This window comes from Lissotriton vulgaris, chromosome 5, assembly GCF_964263255.1.
Source record: "Lissotriton vulgaris chromosome 5, aLisVul1.2, whole genome shotgun sequence".
NCBI lineage: Eukaryota > Metazoa > Chordata > Amphibia > Caudata > Salamandridae > Lissotriton > Lissotriton vulgaris.
Genome location: NC_141693.1, coordinates 733,040,138 through 733,062,493, shown reverse-complemented (window position 1 = coordinate 733,062,493; position 22,356 = coordinate 733,040,138). Strand labels below are relative to the sequence as shown.

At 45.1% G+C, this 22,356-nt stretch overlaps 1 protein-coding gene and 1 pseudogene across 1 annotated transcript in view; both read right to left on the bottom strand.

Moving 5' to 3' along the window:
• LOC147711452 (band 4.1-like protein 4A) overlaps nucleotides 1-5,907 on the bottom strand; it is a 29,087-nt pseudogene extending 23,180 nt beyond the window's left edge.
• DNAJC11 (DnaJ heat shock protein family (Hsp40) member C11) overlaps nucleotides 1-22,356 on the bottom strand; it is a 788,848-nt gene that overhangs the window by 480,814 nt on the left and 285,678 nt on the right. The window lies entirely within an intron of this gene.

Here is a 22,356-nt window from a genome sequence, read left to right as displayed (position 1 = left end):
TCTAGAATGTGTTGTGGATATCCTCTTTGTTTGAACTTGTCTTCCATTTCTTTTAGTCTGTTTTGTAGAGTACTTTGTTCAGATGTTATCCTTTTGACTCTGGCCATCTGTGAAAAAGGTAAGTATTTCTTTAGATTGTGTTCATGAAAACTGCTATAGTGAAGCATGTTGTTACGATCAGTGCTTTTGATATGTAGATCGGTTATAAGACCCTTGTCAAGGACCCTCGGACGAGCGGCCAGTTTTACGTCTTGAAGTTATCGTTCAGCAGGTTAGTGCATTCATACATACACCATAGCCACGACACACCTCACGGACTGCATTAATATTACACGCTACAACCCACGTTTTCTTTCTTTTCACTACAGCGCTAACACATGAATTAAGCAGTGACCAACAGACATGTGAGTTAAGCATTTACTCATATTGTATCGATTGTACTCGTTTTGTTTCATGCAGTTGTATCGAGTTACGTTTTTGGAAATTATAATTGTTATGACTAATAGAACTGTTATATGCTATATGGTAGATGGTAAACACGGATTATTTCTTCTGTTACAGCATTATTCCCTGATGAAGGGCCCATAGTAGAGCCCGAAATGCATTGGATATTTGGATATTTGTGGAACTTTAATGATGTCTGAGTAATCATGATGGCACTTATGCTTTCTAAATAAGTGAAAACATGAACTAAATTAATACGCTGCAAATCAACATTTAATGAACTTTTGAATAATAAAAAGAAACAACTTGAAATTCAAACATTGTGGAATCCTCTATTTTTCAGAGGAAATTAAGGTGTTCCTAAGGGGATGGTCCCAGTGTCCCGCTGGAATCACATCTATTTGGGTCAGATTTTACTCATACAAAACCAGAGAAATTCAGCTGTTATAGTTACCGAAGTTAACTATAACTCGCGCCCCCGCAATGCGCTGCTTATGACCTCACATATTACATCACTCATGACATGGTCAGTGACATCACTCATGACATCTCAAATGACATCACTGATGTAATAGTGATCACATCATCCAAAGCATCTCTGACGCACTCACTCCCACCCCTATTAAATCTTTTATACACCCACTGCCACTCCCACACACCATTCACAAACCCATTCACAGAGCCATACCTGTACTAATACACCCACTTACTGATTCATAGGTCTTCACACACATCCACTCACTCACCCTCACTGCCACTCATACACCCACTCGCTCACTAATACAGCCATCGACACACCCACTCATCCAGGCACTCACAAACTGATTCAGCCACAGAACTACTAACACACCTAGATACTCACACATACAGTCAATCAAACAGCCACTTACTAAGCCAAATCAATCAATAAATTTAAAGAGCGCACAACTCACCCGTGAGAGTCTCAAGGCGCTAGGGGTGGAGGGTTGTGCTGCTACTGCTCGAACAGTCAGGTTTTGAGGAGTCTCCTGAAGGCCAGAAGGTCCTGGGTCTGTCGTAGGTGGATGAGGAGGGGGTTCCAGGTTTTTTCTGCGAGGTGAGAGAATGATCTGCCGCCGGCAGTCACTCGACGGATGCGGGGGACGAGGGCGAGGTCAGCGGAGCGAAGCTGGCGGTTTGGGGTGTAGAAGAGGAGTCGTTCGTTGAGGTACGGTGTTGTGGAGAGCTTTGTGAGCATGGGTGAAGGTGATCCTCTTATTGACGGGGAGCCAGTGTAGGTTTTTCAGGTGGGCTGTGATATGGCTGTGGCGGGGGATGTCGAGGATGAGGCGTGCCGAGGCTTTCTGTATGCGTTGTAGACTATTCTGGAGTTTGGTTGATGTTCCCGCGTAGAGAGCGTTGCCGTAGTGCAATCTGCTGCTGACGAGGGCCTGGGTGACCGTCCTTCTGGTGCAGGTGGGGATCCATCTGTAGATCTTGCGGAGCATGCAGAGGGTGTTGAAGCAGAAGGAGGAGACAGCGTTCACTTGCTGGGTCACTGACAGTGTGGAGTCCAGGATAACTCCCAGGTTGCATGCGTGGTTAGTGGGTGTCGGTGCAGCTCCCAGTGTGGTCCTCCGCTGGGGCGACCATGAGTCGTCCCAGGCGGAGGGGGTGGATCCGATGATGAGGACCTCAGTCTTGTCCGAGTTCAGTTTCAGGCGGCTGAGCGTCATCCATTCGGCGATGGCCTTCATTCCTTCGTGGAGGTTGGATTTGGCGGTGGTGGGGGGCCTTGGTGAGGGAGAGGATCAGCTGGGTGTCGTCGGCGTATGAGACTATGTTGAGGTCGTGCGATCTGGCAATGTTAGTGAGCGGTGCCATGTAGATGTTGAAGAGTGTCGGGACGATCCTTGGGGTACGCCTCAGATGAACATCAGTTACTTACCTGTAAACTGTGGTTCTCCAGTATTGGTGTCTTTCATAGATTCACATGCTTGAATATTCCCCGTCATCGAAGTGTGAGTACCACGGTACATAAAATAGTAGTAATATATATATATATATATATATATATATATATATATATATATATATATATATATATATATATATATATATTAACGCTCCAAAGTCCTTCCCACTCCTCCTTGGAAAGAATACAACAGCACTCGAGGTTGAGGGTTACAAACGCGCTAGATTTTATTTAGCGGAGGGGTGCACACAGACGCGTTTCGGCGGTCTGCCTTCGTCAGTGTGTGATGCACTGTGTTTGTTTCCGACATTATTTTTAACATACATGGTCACTCCCACTTCCAGTCAGGTGTGGACACAAACAAGGGGACTAAAGCCTAGCATGAGACAGAGGCGGCCATCTTGTAGTGTATAGTAGATGTAACACGACAATAGCAAATTGCTTTGTAAAGCCCACAGATGGGCAATCGCATTGTTCCCTGCTAGGCTTATCACAATAAAACGTCATAAAATCGACGTAAACAATAAAGCCGTGGATCGGCTTGTGTCCCCATATACAATACATATTCCAAATCACCTGTACACAAAAGAAAAATAAATCAAATCTCAAACCACAGCTGAAAGCTGGACGTAGCTGAGAGGGGGGTTGAGACAAGTGGGTATAGAGTGAGATGCATCGCGTACAACATCAGAAGGGGCGTGTATAATTGTACACAGTATTCAATCACATTTCAAATGAAAATTATAGCGTGAATTCAAAATTAGAACAAATGTGATTAAAGTGCATCTTATATACAGTGGAAAGCTAAATATGTGAGAGACATTTAAGTTAGACTCCTGCATTATACCCAATCAAATTTAGATTCATTCAATCTGGATCACAAGGTATTAGTGATATTTCCTAAATTCATAGTAGTAGGTTATACGGCAAAAACAGGTACTGTAAGTTAAGTAACAATGATATGTCTCTCACACGCTGATATATACAAGACGGAAAATCGGGTACAGGTTTCAGAGCTATTATGTACATTGGTATACGTTTGTTCCAAATATGATAATGTAAGAAGTTCTAATTCCAGTTCAATAAAGTGCACTATCATCTAGGAATAGTGTATATCAGTTGTTGTTCTCTGCTCATTTCCCTAGATGGAAAGCCATCTCTTCCCCACTGTTAAGACCTTTGGGATGTTTCGTACACAGATCGATAATATATCGGGACTCTAGTCTCCTTAATCTGCGTAGACGGTCACCTCCACGAATATTAGGGGGTACAATATCGAGGCCGAAATATTGGAGCTTGTTCCGGTCTCGATTGTGTGCTTCCGCGAAATGACGAGCCACCGGATAGGTCTGATCTGTTTTGTCGATGGCTCGCATGTGTTCTAATATTCTGAGCTTTATCTCCTTGATCGTGCTCCCAATGTAGCGTAAGCCACAGGGGCACTGCAAGCAGTAGACGGCATACTGTGTGCTGCAGGTGATGAATTTATTTATATAAATTTTCCTGCCAGTTTCTGTTATTATATACGAGAGTACGCGTTTCCTACCTGCGCACGCTTTGCAGCGGCCGCAGGGGTAAAAGCTTCGTTGCTCCCTTAAAGTGTTAGTTCTTGGAGACACTTTATCAAGATGACTGTGCACTAATATGTCGCCTAGTGATCTCGCTTTACTGAAGGTTAGGAGTGGCTGGGTTGGAAGGTCTTCTTTGAGCACATTGTCGGTTAAAAGAATATGCCAGTTCTTGCGTAGCATAGCTCTGAAGCTATCCGCACCTGTTGAGTAGGGAGTTATAACTCTGAACTTGCCCTTGTTGTCACCTGGCAAACCCCTTCGGTTGGCCTGTTCAGTATTACTGGTCAAGAGGGACTGTCTCTCTATCTTCCTTACTCTGTTTAGAGTGTTACGGAGCATTCTCTCGCCATATCCCCTAGCTCTAAATCGGGATATGCATTCCGAAGCAGCCGCTTCGAAATCCGAGGGTTTAGAACAGTTCCTACGAAGTCTTAGCAGTTCCCCATAGGGGATGCTGTTGATTAGTTGGGGTGGATGGCTACTGCTGGCGTGCAGTGTGGAGTTGCCAGCAGTTTGTTTTCTGAAGAGGTTAGTGTGGAGTTGACCATCTTCTGCGTATATTTTGAGGTCCAGATAGTCCGCTGCCACTGGACTCACTGTTCCCGTAAATCGCAGATTGAGTTGATTATTGTTGAGTACATTGATGTACTCCTGAGCTGTTTCAAGGTTCCCTTTCCACACAATGAAAAGGTCATCGATGTATCGATGCCAGCAGATGACCTTACCCTCTTTGCCTCCAACTATACAGCTCCTGGGTACCTGCTCCTCCCACCAGCCCACGAACAAGTTCGCATAGCTGGGAGCAAAGCAGGTACCCATCGCCGTGCCAGACTTCTGGATGTATAACTGTTCTTCGAACAGGAAAATATTGTGTTTTAGACAAAACTCTACGAATTCTAGGATCATTAGATTATGTCTAGAAAATCGTAGTTGGCGTCGTTCCAGTGCCCATTTCACCGCCTCTAATCCATAACTGTGTTCAATAATCGTGTAGAGGCTGGTGATGTCTAATACCATCAAAAAATAATCCTGTTCCCACACCAGATTATTCAATTTCGTCAAGAAGTCTTTTGTGTCTCGTACATACGAGTCCAAAGTAGACACAAGAGGAAATAAGGTGTGGTCCACAAAGCGAGACATATTCTCCGTTAGACTCCCAATTGAAGAAATGATCGGGCGTCCAGGTGGACAGTCACGATTTTTGTGAAGTTTTGGGAGGTGGTAGAAAGTCGGAGTCATGGGGCAAGTGGTGCGTAAGAACAGGTGTTCATCTTTGTTCAGCATCCGTTGGTTATACCATTTAGAGATGAGTTTATCGTATTCTATGATACTCTGTTGGTAAGTCTCATTGGTGCATTTGGTATAAAAGTTGTCATCTGAGAGTTGCCTCAATGCTTCCTTCGTGTAATATTCACGAGTCATTAAAACCACGTTCCCGCCCTTATCAGAGGGCTTCACAATTATTTCCGTGTCCGTCGTTAGTCCTTTAAGGGCTAGTCTCTGTTGTTCCGTGATGTTCTGGTGGGGATTTTGTTGGTTGATTTTTCGAAACTTTAATAGATCATCGTTCATAGCTTCCGAGAACACATCTATAGCATCCCAAGGGGATTGAGGAACGAAGGTGGACGCTGGTTTAAATCCACTGTTTTCACTGTCTTGTTCGATACCCTGCATTTCCGCTCTCTGGGCTGGATCCAAGTCTGCAAGGTCCTGTGTTTGTTCCAATTCCAGATCTGTTAGTATCTCTACTGAGCGTAGGTCTTTACCGCTCAGTGCGTCTGTAGCTGTAATTCTTCGCCCTTGGTGTTCTTTATTTTGTAGATGTGGCCGCATTTTGAAATGTTTATGTAATTTCAGTTTGCGCGTGAAGCGGAACAAGTCTATTTTGGTTTGGGTGTATTCCAACTCACTATTTGGACAAAAGGTTAGTCCGAGGCTTAGGACTTGTTCTTCTTCCATTGTCAGTTCTCTAGTAGTGAGGTTGACCACCGTTAGATTTGTTGCCTCATTATCAATGCTAGGGTTTCCTGAGGGGTTAGTCGTAATGTTGATTCCACTTGGATGGATAGCTGAGGCTATTGTTTTTTGTTGGTGCGCTTCCGATTGGTCCAGTGAGATACTCGGGCGCCGCCTCTGCCCTTTCCTCTTGTTCCCCCCGCCTGCCCGTCTGGTTCTCCGTCTTTTTCTGCTCCTTGGGTATCCGTGTCTGGGGGCTTGTTCTTCCCACCTCGGAGCCATGTGCTTTGTATTACTTCGTATTCCTCCTGAAAAGGAGTCTTGGTGCTTTTGTCTACCACTCTAGGCCCCCTGTTGGTAGTGCGTATATCTGGGTCTGATTGATTCTCTTCCGATTCATTCTCGGTTATGTCTGATTCGGAGGTAACTTCTCCAGTACCGCTAGCTGTCACAGCACCTTCCTTTCTGCTCTTCTGCAGGGCCTTGCGTGGGGCGTCAAACTTTTTTGCATACGTGAGGACGCGTCCAGTTAGATAATCGTTGGCGTCCCTCTCGTATTTTTCTTGTTTGCGGAGTCTTATTTTAGCTTCATATTTGATTAGCCTGGCCTTCATTTGTTCCTTCATTTGTGTGATGTTTGCCACTTGACTAGGATCAGTCTCACTCTCAAGTTCGTTGTCAATTGCTTGGATGTCTGCCAGTGCTCGCTCCCTGTCGCTCCAGGCGTATTTCACAAGTATTTTAAGTGTGCCCTCACAGTATTGAGCAGTATGCTCGAACCAGTCCGTTAGCAATTGCGGGTCCGGATTCTCGTAGGAGGGGACAGTGTGGACTCTCAACCCCCTTGGTACCCTTTCTTCTTCAATATAATTAGTGAGGCTTGTCGCCTCCCACCATTTGCGGATTTCCCTTTCATGCAGGCGTTCCAATTTCGTCATTGTTATCAAGAGTGGATTACTGGGCGTTTCCACTGTGGGCGTTTCAGTTGATGCAGGCGGTCTTGTCTGCCTTTTAAACTTGCCCTTTGCTGCCGATTGCCGTTCCGCATCGGAAAACATGTCGGAACAGCGCGTGTCATAAACAGTATTAGACTCGTACTGTAGACTCGCGCTTGTAGGTAGTGCTGCCACCCCCGCAGTTCAAACGCGCTTTCTCAACCTCAATCCTCAGTCGCCTGGCCATACAATTCCAAAACTCCCTGACGTGCAGAGATGGGAGTGTACGATTAGCAGATGCATGCAATGCTCACCGGAGACGTCTTCCTCGGGAGACACGGGGCTCGCGTACTCCTCTGTAATCCGTGACCGGACTCGAGCTCCCAGATTGGATCAGGCGGTGCGCAGCCGCGCACTTCAGAAACGCTCCTTTCTCCACGAAAAAGCGGCTGCTCACTCGTCGGCGGGTGCTGTCGGCGGTTCGTGGACACCGCCACACATTAACGCTCCAAAGTCCTTCCCACTCCTCCTTGGAAAGAATACAACAGCACTCGAGGTTGAGGGTTACAAACGCGCTAGATTTTATTTAGCGGAGGGGTGCACACAGACGCGTTTCGGTGGTCTGCCTTCGTCAGTGTGTGATGCACTGTGTTTGTTTCCGACATTATTTTTAACATACATGGTCACTCCCACTTCCAGTCAGGTGCGGACACAAACAAGGGGACTAAAGCCTAGCATGAGACAGAGGCGGCCATCTTGTAGTGTATAGTAGATGTAACACGACAATAGCAAATTGCTTTGTAAAGCCCACAGATGGGCAATCGCATTGTTCCCTGCTAGGCTTATCACAATAAAACGTCATAAAATCGACGTAATATATATATACACACATATAGAAAATTATATATAATTATACATAAGAAATGTAATGCATATAAAATATATACAACGTAAAGTTAAAAGTACCATAGAACTGAAAGAAGGCCCATAGAAGCCTTAAAGGGAGAATTCACTTTAGTAACATATCAGTCATTATAATAGTCCACATTCCAGCCAATCAGGCAACAGCACCCTCTAGAACCTTCTCCTCAAAAGCTCAAGCCCTCAGATTTTCGTAGCACCAAAGTGACCAAGAGTGCATGAGGAGAAGAGAGCCTCTGAGGGGAGGAAGGGTGGGTCGCATGTGAATCTATGAAAGACACGAATACTGGAGAACCACAGTTTACAGGTAACTTTTGTTCTTCTCCAGTATTAGGGGTGTCTTTCATAGATTCACATGCTTGAATAAGAGTAGAAAGCAGTAAAGTAATATAGGAGTCATAAAAGGCATTTCAAAACCAAGTAAGTACAACCATAATAGGAGTTATATAGCATACATTTAGACATATGGCAAAACCTTTTATGACAGGAGGCGGGAAGCAACAGAGGCTCACCTTAGTTAAAAAGATTTCGTAACACAGCTTGGCCCACAGCAGCATCTGCAGCTTCCGCTGATTCCAGACAGTAGTGCCTCGTAAACGTGTGTCTGCTCGACCACGTTGCAGCTCTGCTGATCTAGCCCAGAGGCACTCCAGCAAAGAGGGCGGTAGATGATGCCACCGCCCTTGTCGAGTGTGCTCGCCCCGGAGCAGAGAGAGGCTTTCCGGCCCGACAATGGCAGAAGAAATCCATCTAGTAATAGATTGTTTAGTGACTGCCTGTCCTTTACAAACTCGGCCATAGGCTACAAACAGCTGGTCTGATTTTCGAAAAGGAGCGGTGCGCTGGATGTAGAATTTCAGGCAACGTTGTAAATCCAAGGAATGGAGAGAACGCTCAGCAGGAGACTGAGGGTTGGGGAAGAAAGTTCTGAGAATGACCGGCTCATTCAGATGGAAATCCGAAGGAACTTTGGGAATGAATTTCGGATTTGTCCGTAAAGTAACAGTGTCTTTAGAGAATTGAAGAAATGGAGGTTGTATCGTGAATGCTTGGATGTCACTTACTCGCCTTGATGATGTAAGCGCGAGTAGAAGAGCCACCTTCCCGTGAGGAATTTTAAGTTCGCTAAATGGAAGGGCTCAAAAGGAGGTAGGAGGAGCCGAGATAAAACTAGATTCCGGCGCCAAGAAGGCGGCGGACGACGTATGGGCGGATACATTCAAAAAAGGCCTCTGAAGAACTGTCGAATGATCCACGAGGAATACAGAGAGGAGGTGCTACCATGCCGAAAGCGGGAAATCGCTGCCAGAAAGACTTTAAGAGTGCAATGAGAAAGTCCCGATTTTGCTAGAGATAAGAAAAAAGGCAGGATTTGCTCCGGCTTGGCGTGCATTGGATCAAGGGCTTCCTTGTGACACCAAACAAATAAACGCTTCCATTTCAATTGATATGTTTTGATGGTAGAAGGAGCACGTGCATGAGCCAGTACCTTCCTGCACTCCGGAGTGATATTCAGACTTGCGAACTCATTGTGTTCAGGTTCCAAGCATGCAGTTGGAGATATGCCGGATCCGGATGGCAAATCCGCCCCTTGTTCATGGTGAGCAGGTGAGGCAGAGGGCGAAGAGGTATTGGATCGCACTGAGACAACAGGAGGAGGTCCGAGAACCACGGGCGACGTGGCCACCTGGGCGCAATCAGTATGACGTGGCATGGTTGAAGCTTCATCCTGTGCAGCAGGCGCGGAACGAGAGGGAGCGGGGAAAAAGTGTAGACGAATTGGCTCGACCAATTGATCGAAAACGCAGTCCCGCTCGACTCTCTGAGGGGATGCCAACTTGCAAAGCGTAGGCATTTGTGGTTGGTTGGGGGTCGCAAACAGATCCATCTGTGGTTGGCCCCACTGGCGAAAGATGTACTCCAGAGTGGATTGGTGGAGTTCCCACTCATGATTCTCCGCCATAGATCTGCTGAGACAGTCGGCAATAGTGTTGGAGACGCCCGGCACGTAAACTGCAGTCAGGTGAACTTGGTGTTGAATCGCCCAATTCCAGATTTCTTGTGCCTGCTTGGAAAGCAGAAGAGACCTCGTACCTCCCTGCTGTTGAGGTAGTGCATGCTGGTGGTGTTGTCTGTCCGCACCAGCAGCGAGTGACCTTTTATCAGCATCCGGAAAGATTTCAGGGCAAGGAAGATGGCCAATAGTTCTAGACGATTGATATGCCATGTGCGTTGAGATGCATTCCATTTGCCCTTGACTGACAGTCCGTTGAGGTGTGCCCCCCAACCCTCCAAGGAAGTATCCGTTGTGAGGGTAAGCGTAGGAGTTGTTCCCCCGGAAGGGCCGACCTGCGGCGATATTTGGAAGGTGAGCCCACCATTCCAAAGCTGTTTGAATGCAAGGGTCAGGTAGAGTTTGTTGTTGAACGACCCCGAGACTTGTTTCGATTGTTTGTCCACTTCCTCCTATATGACTCTCATGTGGAGTCTGCAGTGCGGAATCAGATGAATGCAAGAGGGGGCCATGCCCAGAAAAGATTTTAAGATCCGGACAGAAACTGACTTTTTTGATATTAGCAAAGCGACCATCTTGAGTATGCGGAGTTGTCGCTCCTGTGATACAAACACCTGTGCCAGACGAGAATCGACTAAGGCTCCTCGAAAGATTCTCTGTTGTGAGGGTCGAAGATGAGACGTTTCCTGATGGACAGAAAGGCCCAAGGTGGGGAAAAGTGACAGGCAAGTTTGAGTATGCTGTATTGCTGTTTGACGTGTCTGTGCTTTTATTAGACAATCGTCCAGATAAGGGTAAAATTGAATGCCTTGTAGGCGAAGGAAAGCTGCGACCGGAGCCATGATTTTTGTTAAGACTCTCGGCGCTGATCGAAGGCCGAAAAGCAGTACTTTGAACTGGAAGTGCTTCGATCCCCCTTTTCTGAATCGATCCGACAGTGAAGCAAAGATATTTCCTGTGTTTGTGATGTATTGGCACATGAAAATATGCATCTTGGAGGTCGATAGTGGAGAGGAACTCATTGGGGTTGAGTTATTGTAAAATTTCCAGTAGAGTCAACATTCGGAAAGTTTGTGATTCGATGAATTTGTTGAGGGCTCGTGAGTCCAGAATGGGGCGCCACTCTTCCGACTTTTACTTGATTAAAAAGAAGCGGGAATAAAAGCCCCTGCCCTGTTGTGCCCGAGGAACCACTTCGACAGCCCCTTTTTAGGTCTCGCGTATATCGAAAGACCTATTGTTGCCTACTTGCCGGGAATGTTGGACAAGGGATGGGTACGCGCAAGCCCTCGGCGATTTCATATCGTGGACGCGCACGTCCAGCCCGGCGCCGTGCACATCTCCTTTCCACATTCCCAGCAAGTCAGCCTATCGGGTGCACATGCACACAGACACACAGACACACAGACGCACACACACGCACACACGCAGGCACACACGCAGGCACACACGCAGGCACACACACCTCCCGCAACTTTCACACATGTTTCTTAATTTCCCCCAAAGTCTCCGCTTTTGTTCCCTCTCTCTGCTCTACCTCCCCTCTTGGTCATTGCCCCTCCCCCGTACTCCATCAGGGGTAACCCCCCCCCATCCTCCTACTCACTGGTCCCCGCTCTTTCTCCATCCGTCGCCTCTTCTACGATATCAGCAAGCGGAGAAACGGCCAAGAACACTCTGCGCCTGCGCGGAAGTGCGTGCGCCCGCCTGACGTCACTCAGCGGCTGTACCGCACATAAAAAAAAAATAGTAAAACAATTTGCCAACAACAACGCTGGGCCTGTGCTGTGCTTGCCCTCGGTGTGCATCTGCTGTGTGAGCACCTGTGCGCTTCCAGGCACCTCCTACCGCTAACTGCTCTGATGTTGCCGTAAGGTAACATGTCTACGGTGCTATATGCCCCCCACCCCAAATAAACTCACGGCTCGGGGGGGGGGGGGGGACGCACAGCAGGGCGCTCCGTGGCTAGCACGGGGAGGTCACCTGGTCCCGAGGACTGAATGATTGCCTGCTCTGGATTTAAGTATTCTGTTTAAATTTTTTACAGGGTCAGAGGTCGTGGGTGGTTCTCCATGCAGCCGTCTTCTTATGCACTGTAGCTGAGTGCAGCTGCTCACTAACGCCTACACCCGACCTGATAGGGAGCAGATAAGAGTGACTGTCCGCCGACTTTCAGGGTCTCTCCCTTCGCAGTACACTCTTCCACTGTGAGCACTTCAGAGCACTGTACCTAAACCAAACCGGTTTAATCACTGCTTCCGTTGCGCAGCCTCTCCCACCACAGGATTAAGCAATCCCCTCACTGAACGCCACATGGCTGCAAGAGATCACGCGGTCTGTCAGAGGGCGCCCGGATACTTGACATTAAAGCTGGGTGGGCTTACAAGCCAGAGCTGGGCGATGGTTGCGTTGAGTCATGAATATTCAAAGTGCCAGTCAAATGAGGAGGGTGACACTGCGTCCTGAACGAACACATTCATGCACTCCAGGTGTAGGCAGGAGATTCCAGATTTCTGTAAACTGAGCATTGCATTGTCTTCCTCCTACTTAACATTTCGTCTACTTCAATGCAAGTTAATCTGTAAATTCAATGAACGCTGTGTTTGTTCTCAATCTTACTCTTATCTGAGCCCAAATGTTGGCATGTGTCCCCGAATCCTTTCATTGCTCGCCAGAGGCTTGGTTTTTGTTTGGGGGGCTTATGAGTCAGAGTGAGTAATGTCATCTGTGTGTGCACACAACCGTGACACGTGGTTCAGTGCTGCAGTGTCTGCTTCAGACCTTTACGCCTCACCACAGACCCCCAGTACCCCCTGACGCTGCCGCCACCCCCGGACACAGAGAACCTCTCAGCCCTCGGGGCTTTAACCACGAGGGCTGCCCTGCTCTAGCCGTGGGCACATTCCGGTGCTACACCCAAGCAAACCACAGAAGTGAATTCAGAGAACTGCATTTGTCAAAGGTCACGCTGGTATGTTATTAACTGCACCATTTTACTGTGTTCACCAATGACACTCGGGTTAAAAAATGGAAACTACCATTGGCAAAGCAAATCTGCCTTGCATTTTGAGTGCTGCCTATAATATTCTAAAGTATAAAAGGAAGGGGTCCAAGACCAAAAGTCAAAATGATTCAAAATTAATTACAATTAATATTCAATAAACTCAATGAGCCAAGCTATTGTATGCAAATGAATTTAATTCAGATTTGCATATCCATCTCATTCAATGATTAACTCAAAATACATTTCATTACAAACATCATAGGTTTAAATATACGTGCCCACATACACAACAAGAAAAAGGGAGGGGGTCAGTGAGGGAAGTGTCAAAAGGGGTAGGGGTAATTTGTATCATTCAGTGACAAGTCATCATTTTAAATTATCAAGACTGCGTATATATGGTCCTTTGGATAAAAGGCCACACAGAAGGCTCATAAGAGTCCTAAAATGTTGATGATAGACAAGTGCCTAACTCCGTTGAAGCTATTATTGCATTGCTTGGGATCGGAGTCGGTCAGGATTACGTAGTCTACGTTTCGACCCAGAATAGCCGTAGGATAGTTTTCCTTACAAGTAGGGTCTTCGTCAGGACGTAGAGAGTTGTGGGTGGGCGCCTCCTAAGGAATAGTTAAGGAAACCAAATTAGATCTACCCAACATTTTGAATATGAGAGAGTAAAAATGGATCCATATCTTTAACCACTTCCATGCTAATGACAAGGTCAACTCGTCATGGGTTTTACCTGCCCTGTGCTTATGACGAGTTGACCTTGTCATGAACAATGGGGAATCTGAGATTGCAGCACAGGAGTGGAAAACCCCTTAGCAGCCAAGGTGTTAACTCCGTAATTGAGGGTCTCAATGAATCTGAGAATAGCTTTGTGCAACTAGCTAATCTGTGATTTCAATTCTAAATACATGATGGTGAATTGTGTGCAATATCTGATCAGAGACTGTATTGTCCTTTACTCCGTAACCATTATGGAAATCAAATGTTTGAGTCTACACTATCATGTGTGATAAGTGCACTCTTATATCGATAGTCTGATACATTTCCGATGGTATTGTAACCAACTGTTTGAGTTTACACTATCCTACGCGATAAGTGCACTCTGTGTGTATGACTTGGTAATTCTTGATAAGCACAGAACCCAGGGAAGACTAAAAGGTGTAATATGCTAGGATCTGAGCCAATGCTTTTTTCCACAATGTGTATGTTGAGCGTTTTAATAACTGGTTTTTGAATAATAATTCGACTTTTGCCTAAATCTTAAATTGGAACCGAGCGCAATGCTTGTTTTCCATGATGTGTATGTTGAAGCCCCTTATTAACTGGTCTTTTGAATAGTAATTCGACTTTTGCTATAATCTTGAATGTATAAGTCACTTCACACTCTAATGTTGTGTATTCTAAAAGTTATTCTACAACCTGTTGTTCTACCCGGCGAGTATTCATTTGTTGCCGATGTATTGTTTATTTTTTGGCTAATCCGCACTGTGTGAATGCTAGGGACAAAAATAGTCTGCTTTCTATTTCCGACAATCTGTCCATGTAGCCCCGCCCCCCGCTTTAAATACAAACCAGGAAGTGAAAAGCTTGATAGCGTTCGGCGGCATTACTTCCTGCATTTTTGACGTTTTGGATTGATACGGAGATGGTTACTAGCATACAGGTAAAATCCGCCGGTTTTTTCTTTAACTCTCTGACTCACCGCAATGAACGCGGCACAAGTGTGGCGCTCGATTACAGTTTTTGATCGCCATACTGTTTTTTCAGGAGGCAGTCTGATCTACACATGGACGTGTCCTCCTAAGAACAACTGATTACTTACGGAGGTAAGCGACCCGACAGAGCCCACCTTACCTTCCGCTAATCTACCCTTTCCTTTTTTGCCAAACAAGATGGCATGAATATGTATAACGATTCCCTGATATGTATATATTCCTTTAGGGTGAACCGAGAAATCATTTCTTCTGCCAACATGCAGAGTGCAGAATAATTCGTTCTATGAGAGGTAATCGACAATAATGTTAAGCTGACAGTTACCATTCTTAATGACACTATAATAACCCTTGAAAAACCTTAATTTGTTTCCTTTTATGTTCCTTATGTACAGGAAACCCGTTTTTCTAGAATCTATTTGAAACGTTTTTTTACCAATATCGAAGCGCAATTCATGTGCTATGTGAGGAGATTTTTGCTCTGCCTTAATTTGTTAATGAGAGTAATAGTGGTAAGTTCACAGAACAGAAGTACGTTTTTACATCTGGAACCAATATGAGTAAAATGTAACGATGTCATTATCCTTTCTCCAGAAACTAGGCGACAGCACTCAACTGTTTTTATGAACCTCTCCAGCTTTACTTGTTTGATCCAAACAGGTACAAAAAACTATAGGTACCATTTAGAATTACTATGCAAAGTATATGCACATGAGATCGTACTAACCTGCCTGTTGCATTTAGGCGATCCATCCCGCAAGTGCTTTAATAAAATGCGCCAATTCATAAATCTTTTTCTATCCTATGTTCTTCTTGTGCAGGCAAATCTCCTGCTAGAATTTCTGAACCGTATGGTAAACTAGTATCGAAGCACAATTCAAGTGCTACATGAAAGGAATCCATTCTGCCATTCTTGCCAATAAGAGCAACAGTGGTAAGTTGACAGAATAGGACTTTGTTTTGAAATTTGAAACTAATATGTATATGATGTACCAAGGGTAACATCATGTCTCCCTATTTAAGGTGACAGTATCCAGTCAGTTTATAAGAACTCAATATTGAATTCCTCGAGTCTGACCTGGCCCTGATTTCCAAAAAGTACAAGGGATAAGGTTTTGCAATAAAACCACTTGTTTTAATTAGAATCACCATGTACATAAATAACTCAATGATATGGTAACACCCTATCTGATTTATTTAGGGAATTCATCCATCACCCACACAATCTGTGCCTTGGGCCATCATGACTGTTTAAGAACTCCAAGGGAACAGGGCGCAACAGTGATCAGACGATTTATCACTTTCCATTAATCCGTCCTCTCTCGCTTGGGAAAAAGGTGAGCCAAAGTTAGATTCAGTGGAATCTTTAACGTAAAGGTACATGCCTTTTGGCACGACGTGACAACATGTTTTTAATCAATGAACTGTTCTTCATTTACCCACCCTCCTTGTAATTAATCGACAGTTGGGTGTGCTCTAATTTGGTTTCCTTAACTATTCCTTAGGAGGCGCCCACCCACAACTCTCTACGTCCTGACGAAGACCCTACTTGTAAGGAAAACTATCCTACGGCTGTTCTGGGTCGAAACGTAGACTACGTAATCCTGACCGACTCCGATCCCAAGCAATGCAATAATAGCTTCAACGGAGTTAGGCACTTGTCTATCATCAACATTTTAGGACTCTTATGAGCCTTCTGTGTGGCCTTTTATCCAAAGGACCATATATACACAGTCTTGATAATTTAAAATGATGACTTGTCACTGAATGATACAAATTACCCCTACCCCTTTTGACACTTCCCTCACTGACCCCCTCCCTTTTTCTTGTTGTGTATGTGGGCACGTATATTTAAACCTATGATGTTTGTAAGGAAATGTATTTTGAGTTAGATCATTGAATGAGATGGATATGCAAATCTGAATTAAATTCATTTGCATACAATAGCTTGGCTCATTGAGTTTATTGAATATTAATTGTAATTAATTTTGAATCATTTTGACTTTTGGTCTTGGACCCCTTCCTTTTATACTGATAATTTACCCAGGTCCTATTGACTTTAGTGGGTTAACCCTGTCTGTCCTTCACATATAATATTCTAAAGGCCTGTTGCAGTAAAAACAAAACATACTGCTCTCTATATACCAATGATCTTTGAGATAACTAATCACTTATGTGACAATTCAGTGTACTTTTGCATACAAAATGGTCCCTTGTGCATTGCAATGCAATAGGTTCTGTTTTTGGTATTGTAAATAACAATGCTTTTTAATGGCATTGGCATTTACAATGCCAGTAGCTGCAAAACTCGCAGCTGCGAGACCTATTGCATTGCAAATGCTTGTTGTATCATGATCTTGACTTGAGCCAACAGATCTTTTAAATGAGGTGGGGTGGACCAGAAGGTGGATGGGTGGGTGGAAATTTTGTAAACTCAAGAACATGTCCATTCGAGATGACGTCTAGGACCCAACGATCCGAGGTGATATGAGACTAATTTAAGAAGTTGTGGGAGATTCGACCTCCAATCTTCAGAGATGGAGAACACTTGTTGCTGGGAAAGTCAATGCTTTTTGGTGGTGTTTCCCCCCCTGTAATTATTCTTTCTCCGATAAGGTCTTGAATCGGTTTGACGATTTTGGGATTGGTAGCTGTACCTTTGCTTGTTGTCGGCATAGGAGCGATATTGGGAGGAGCCACGATAATTGGAAGAACTGCCTCTGCCACGTGCTCCTCGAAAAGGCCGCTTCCTGTACTGAAGGTTCCCTAAGGCACGAGCAGTATCTGTGTCCTTCTTAATGGCTTCCAGAACCTCGTCGACATGCTTGCCAAACAGGGAATCACCATCGTATGGCAAGTCAAGAATTCTTGCCTGCACCTCAGGGCGAAAAGCCGTAGATTTGAACCAGCCCTGGCGGCGTAAAACAGCAGTTCCAGCAAGCTGTCTGAACCCTGTCGAAGAGATGTCAACAGCGCAGTCAATAATCTCATTAGAGATTTTCTCTCCTTCTTGGACTATTGTTCGGGCCTCGGTTCGGACGGAATCCGGGAGCTGGTCAATCAGGGCTGCGATTTCAGACCACATCTGGCGGTCATATCTTCCAAGGATGGCCAGGGAGTTGGCCGCTCTGACCGTTGTGGCAGCCATGGTGGTGAATTTTTTGCCGATAGAGTCTAAATCGGCGCCCTTCCTGGTCCGGAGGAGAGGTCAGTGGAGTGGTTGGATTTCTCAAACCTTTCAGGGCGGCCTGCGTGACGACCGAATCCGCCTTAGGATGTGAAACAAGGCATGCTGGAGGCACTTTGTATTTTGTCCAGACGTGGCAAGACAGCAGGGATGGAATTTGGTTGTTCCATAAGTTTGAGACCTTCCTCCCAAAAAAATCAATAATTGGGATGGTATGGGTTTGCTTGAGGGGTTGATCTTTGAATTCATAGAGCAAGCAATGGGTTTGCTGCATCTCCAGGGTTAAATGGAAACTTTTGGCAGCACGTACCATTAGATTATGAAAGCTTCCGATGTCCACCGGCGGGGAAGGCAAAGGCGATGTCGGTTGTGTAGATGGTGTTTGTGCTCTATAATCATCCCAATCTGTGAGGACGTTATCTACCTCCTGATCAGTGTCCTGGTTCACACCCGCATCATCATCAGTATCCTGCTGTGGACGGACCGGCGAACGCGGTGTCTCTGTATGGACAATGCTGGCGGTACAGGTTGAGGAGGTGGAGAAATAGGCGCAGAAGGAGTGAATCTGCGATTATAATCGTCCAACATATGCTGCAAGTTGGACACCAATGAGGACGGTATCTGAATCATTTGTTCCTCAGAAGGAGCAGCAAAGCAAGCCTCATGAACAGGAAAGAGAGCACACCCTTCCTCCTCGTAATCTTCATCATCTACTTGGCACTTTATATTGAGTTGGGATGGACTGGACGCCTGATGACCGACGTCATTCACATAGGAACAGTCATCAGAATCATCTCCTGCCGATTCAAATAATTGCATCGGAAGAGTAGAAGCATCAGTTATAGGACTCAGTGGAACTGGGCGTTTGACCACTGAAGCTGTGACCACTATGAAAGTAATTGCAGTAGCAAGTTAATGGTGTGTCATCGACGATCCCGTTGACGAGGCAGTAGATTCCTTTGTTTTTAACTACGTAGTCTTGCGTGCCGTCGATGGAGCCGTCGGCGAGAAGGAAGACGTCGACATGGATTTCGCCGTCTACGAGGCAATCGTCGACGAAGCTGGAATCGTCAGCGTAGACGGCACCGTCGACGAGGATGCAGCAGTCGACGAAGATCTGGTCGCCGACGAGGTCTTGGTCGCCGACGAGGTCTTGGCCGTCGACGAGGTCTTGGCCGTCGACGAGGTCTTGGCCGTCGACGAGGTCTTGGCCGTCGACGAGGTCTTGGCCGTCGACGAAGATGTGGCCGTCGACTATGGGCACGTCGACGAGGCCTTCATCGACGAAAGCTTCTTAGCCACAGGCATCAATGAGGCAGGTTTAACGGCCGTCGACTATATCTTGAGAATAGATGAAATAGGCCTCACCTCTGGAAGCGTTGACGACGAGGTAGACGTCGACGAAGTCCTCGTAGACATAGAACACGTTGTTGTCAACGTCGGAACAGCGTCAACGGATCTCGTATTCGTCGACGGACGCGTCGACGGTCTAGTCGACGAGCTGGCGCCCGTTTTAGATGACGAGGGCACAGCTTGGGATTGCGACGCCATAGAACCAGGTCCCGTAGGCGTGGAGGCAGGCAAATCCCGGGGGGAGACCGATTTAGAAGCGTCAACAAGCATCTTTCTCTTCGGGAAAGGAGAAGGCACCTCAGTCTCTGACCCACGCTTAAGAGAGGCTTTAGAGTGGAAAGAAGACACGCTTTCCATGTCAGAAACAGGATCTTCGGAAGTCTTCAACTTCTGTAGCCACAGAAGGAGACGGGCCTCTCCATCTTTTAACGTCTTTGAGGAGAAGGTCCTGCAAAACTTGCATTTTTTAACTTCATGGTCCGGGTAAAGACAGTAAATACACTTACTGTGAGGATCTTCATGAAAAAGGTGAAGCTTTCCACAGGATGAACAAGGTCTAAATAACGATTTCTTAGTAGAAGACATCTTGAGAGTTAAATAAACAAGAGTTGAAGAAACTGAGCAGAGCTCAGGAAGACTCCCTTCACACGACGTGCGGTAGAAAGTCTGAGGGGTTGAGCTTCTGAGGAGAAGGTTCTAGAGGGTGCTGTTGCCTGATTGGCTGGAATGTGGACTATTATAATAACTATGATATGTTACTAAAGTGAATTCTCCCTTTAAGGCTTCTATGGGCCTTCTTTCAGTTCTATGGTACTTTTAACTTTACGTTGTATATATTTTATATGTATTACATTTCTTATGTATATGTATAATTATATATAATTATTCTATATGTATATGGTGGGAGGCTACTACCCTGGCCAAGTAAATTGAAGTGGGAAGAGTCCCAAGAGGACTGAGAATTTATACCACCCCCACCTTTAATGACCCGGACCCGACTTGGTAGAGGAATGGGCTACAAACAGCCATGAATGCTCAACGATCATGCTGAGGCTACTAGTAAAATATGCCAAAAAAGATTGCATTAAATTGGCTGATGAAATCGAAAATGTAATGGAACATTTAAAGACAATTTGCAGTAAGGACGAATTTGAAATGGAAATGGCAAAACTTGACAAAAAACTGGAGATTATTGAAAAGGAGATAAAAGAAAAGAAGCAAACGAAATTCCTCAGAGATCATGTGGACTACGAGAAAGGGCAAGTCCTCACTTTCTCAAAAAAGTACGATCACCTCCGCGCCCAAACAACAATCCAAACTCCAGTAAGAAGGCCAACTAAACCTGTGACGGAGGCAACCGAAGGGGCTAGTAATGTACAAGATGAAGAAGCAGAGGATACGGAAAACCTGACAGTAGACACAAATGCGGGTTTCCTGAGCCCAAAAGATCAAATTTTAAAAGAATTTTCCTTAAAGGCAAAAGGAAGATTAGAAGCCCAGAACAAGACAAATACAGGAGGAACCAGAGGACGAGGAAGAGGAGGCAAAGGAGGAAACAAGCAGAACGCAATGACAGCTGCCGTATCAAGCCCAGTGGGAACAAGAACAAGGGGCCAGAGAAAACAAAATCGAATGACATGAAAACGGTGGTCAACCTTTCCAACAGGATCCTTAATGAAGATGAAATTGAGGTACTGTCCTATGGGTTATCTTTTTGTCCTTCTGCTAATTTCAACTACACTCAAAGTAGAATAGATCTCTTTCAGTTTACTAGAAAACTAAGACTAAAAAAGTGGTTTGCCACTAGAATGAACCAAGAGTCTGGCAGTATTGTACCATGTCCGAGTACACTCGAGATAGGCGATGCAGGAATGCTACAAGTGCTGCATGATCTTGGGGGGGGGACCCTGAAGTAATCAAAAATCCCACCCTTAACTTGATAAACGAAAACATCAGGTTGGACCTTAACAGTAATAGTGGGTTCAAGCCTAAATCTATGTTCTTACCGATGATCACCAATGATGCCATTGATGTTTTCGAAAAAGGAGTGGTGAACGAATTTAAAGAAATGGCCAAGAAAAATGAACGTAGTAGAAGTAACCTCACTAAAGTACAAAGACTAGCAATTGACAATTTAAGCAATGATACCAATATTGTAATTAAAAAATCCGACAAGGGTGGTCATATTGTTATCTTATCGCGTGAAATGTATATTGATGAAGGTTTAAAACAACTCAATGATGTGGAAAAATATGAGAAAAGTACTAGAAAAATCTATGATTGTGAAAATAGCAAATATCAATAACAACTTATGGAATGGAAAAATAGGGGACTAATTGAGTCTGATGAGTTTAATTTTTTTAAATGTAAATTTCCAAAATTACCGGCACTTTATCTGCTGTCTAAACTGCACAAGAACCCTACAAACCCCCCTGGCAGGCCCATTGTTTCATCTAGAAATAGCTGCCTGGAGAATACATCCTGGTATGTAGATTATTTTTTGCAGCCTTTAGTGCAAAACCTCCCGGCCTACCTTAAACACTCAGGTGACTTTTTGCAAAAAATTACGAACATTCAACTTAATGTAGATGGTTTACTCATGACCCTGGATGTGAACAGCCTTTATACCAACATTCCACACGAACAGGGGATTAAGGCTTGTAGGCACTTTCTGAGCAGCAGATCAGTCTCCTATCTGTTCCATACGGAAATGCTACTGGATATGATTCACACATGTCTTGCCCAGAACTATTTCCTTTTCAATGGCAGTATATATCATCAACTGCTTGGTACTTCAATGGGTACCTGCTTCAACCCCAGCTTTGCCGGATTGTACTTAGGCTGGTGGGAGGAGCAGGTAGTCAGACACCTACCCCAATACCAGACCGGAGTACATACATGGCTCCGGTATATTGATGATATTTTTATCATCTGGGAGGGTAGTGAGGAAAAAGCTAAAGAGTTTGTTCAAACTCTTAATGTCAATGACTTCAACTTAACCTTCACAAGCCATATTGACAAAATCACGATTGACTTTTTAGATCTTAAAGTCAGAATAGATGACAACCACCTCACAACAGCGCTATTCAGAAAAGAAACTGCGGGAAATAGCCTACTTCATGCTCAGAGCTGTCACCCCCGGAATCTGATTAATTCTATTCCTTTGGGAGAGCTTCTCAGAGCTAAGAGAAACTGTACTAAACAGGCAGACTTTGAGAAAGAAAAAATAGTCATGTGCGAAAGATTTAAAGCTAGAGGGTACAGTAAGAAATGTATTTCAGCAGCAGTCAAGAAAGTGTATAATAAAGAGTCAACACAGC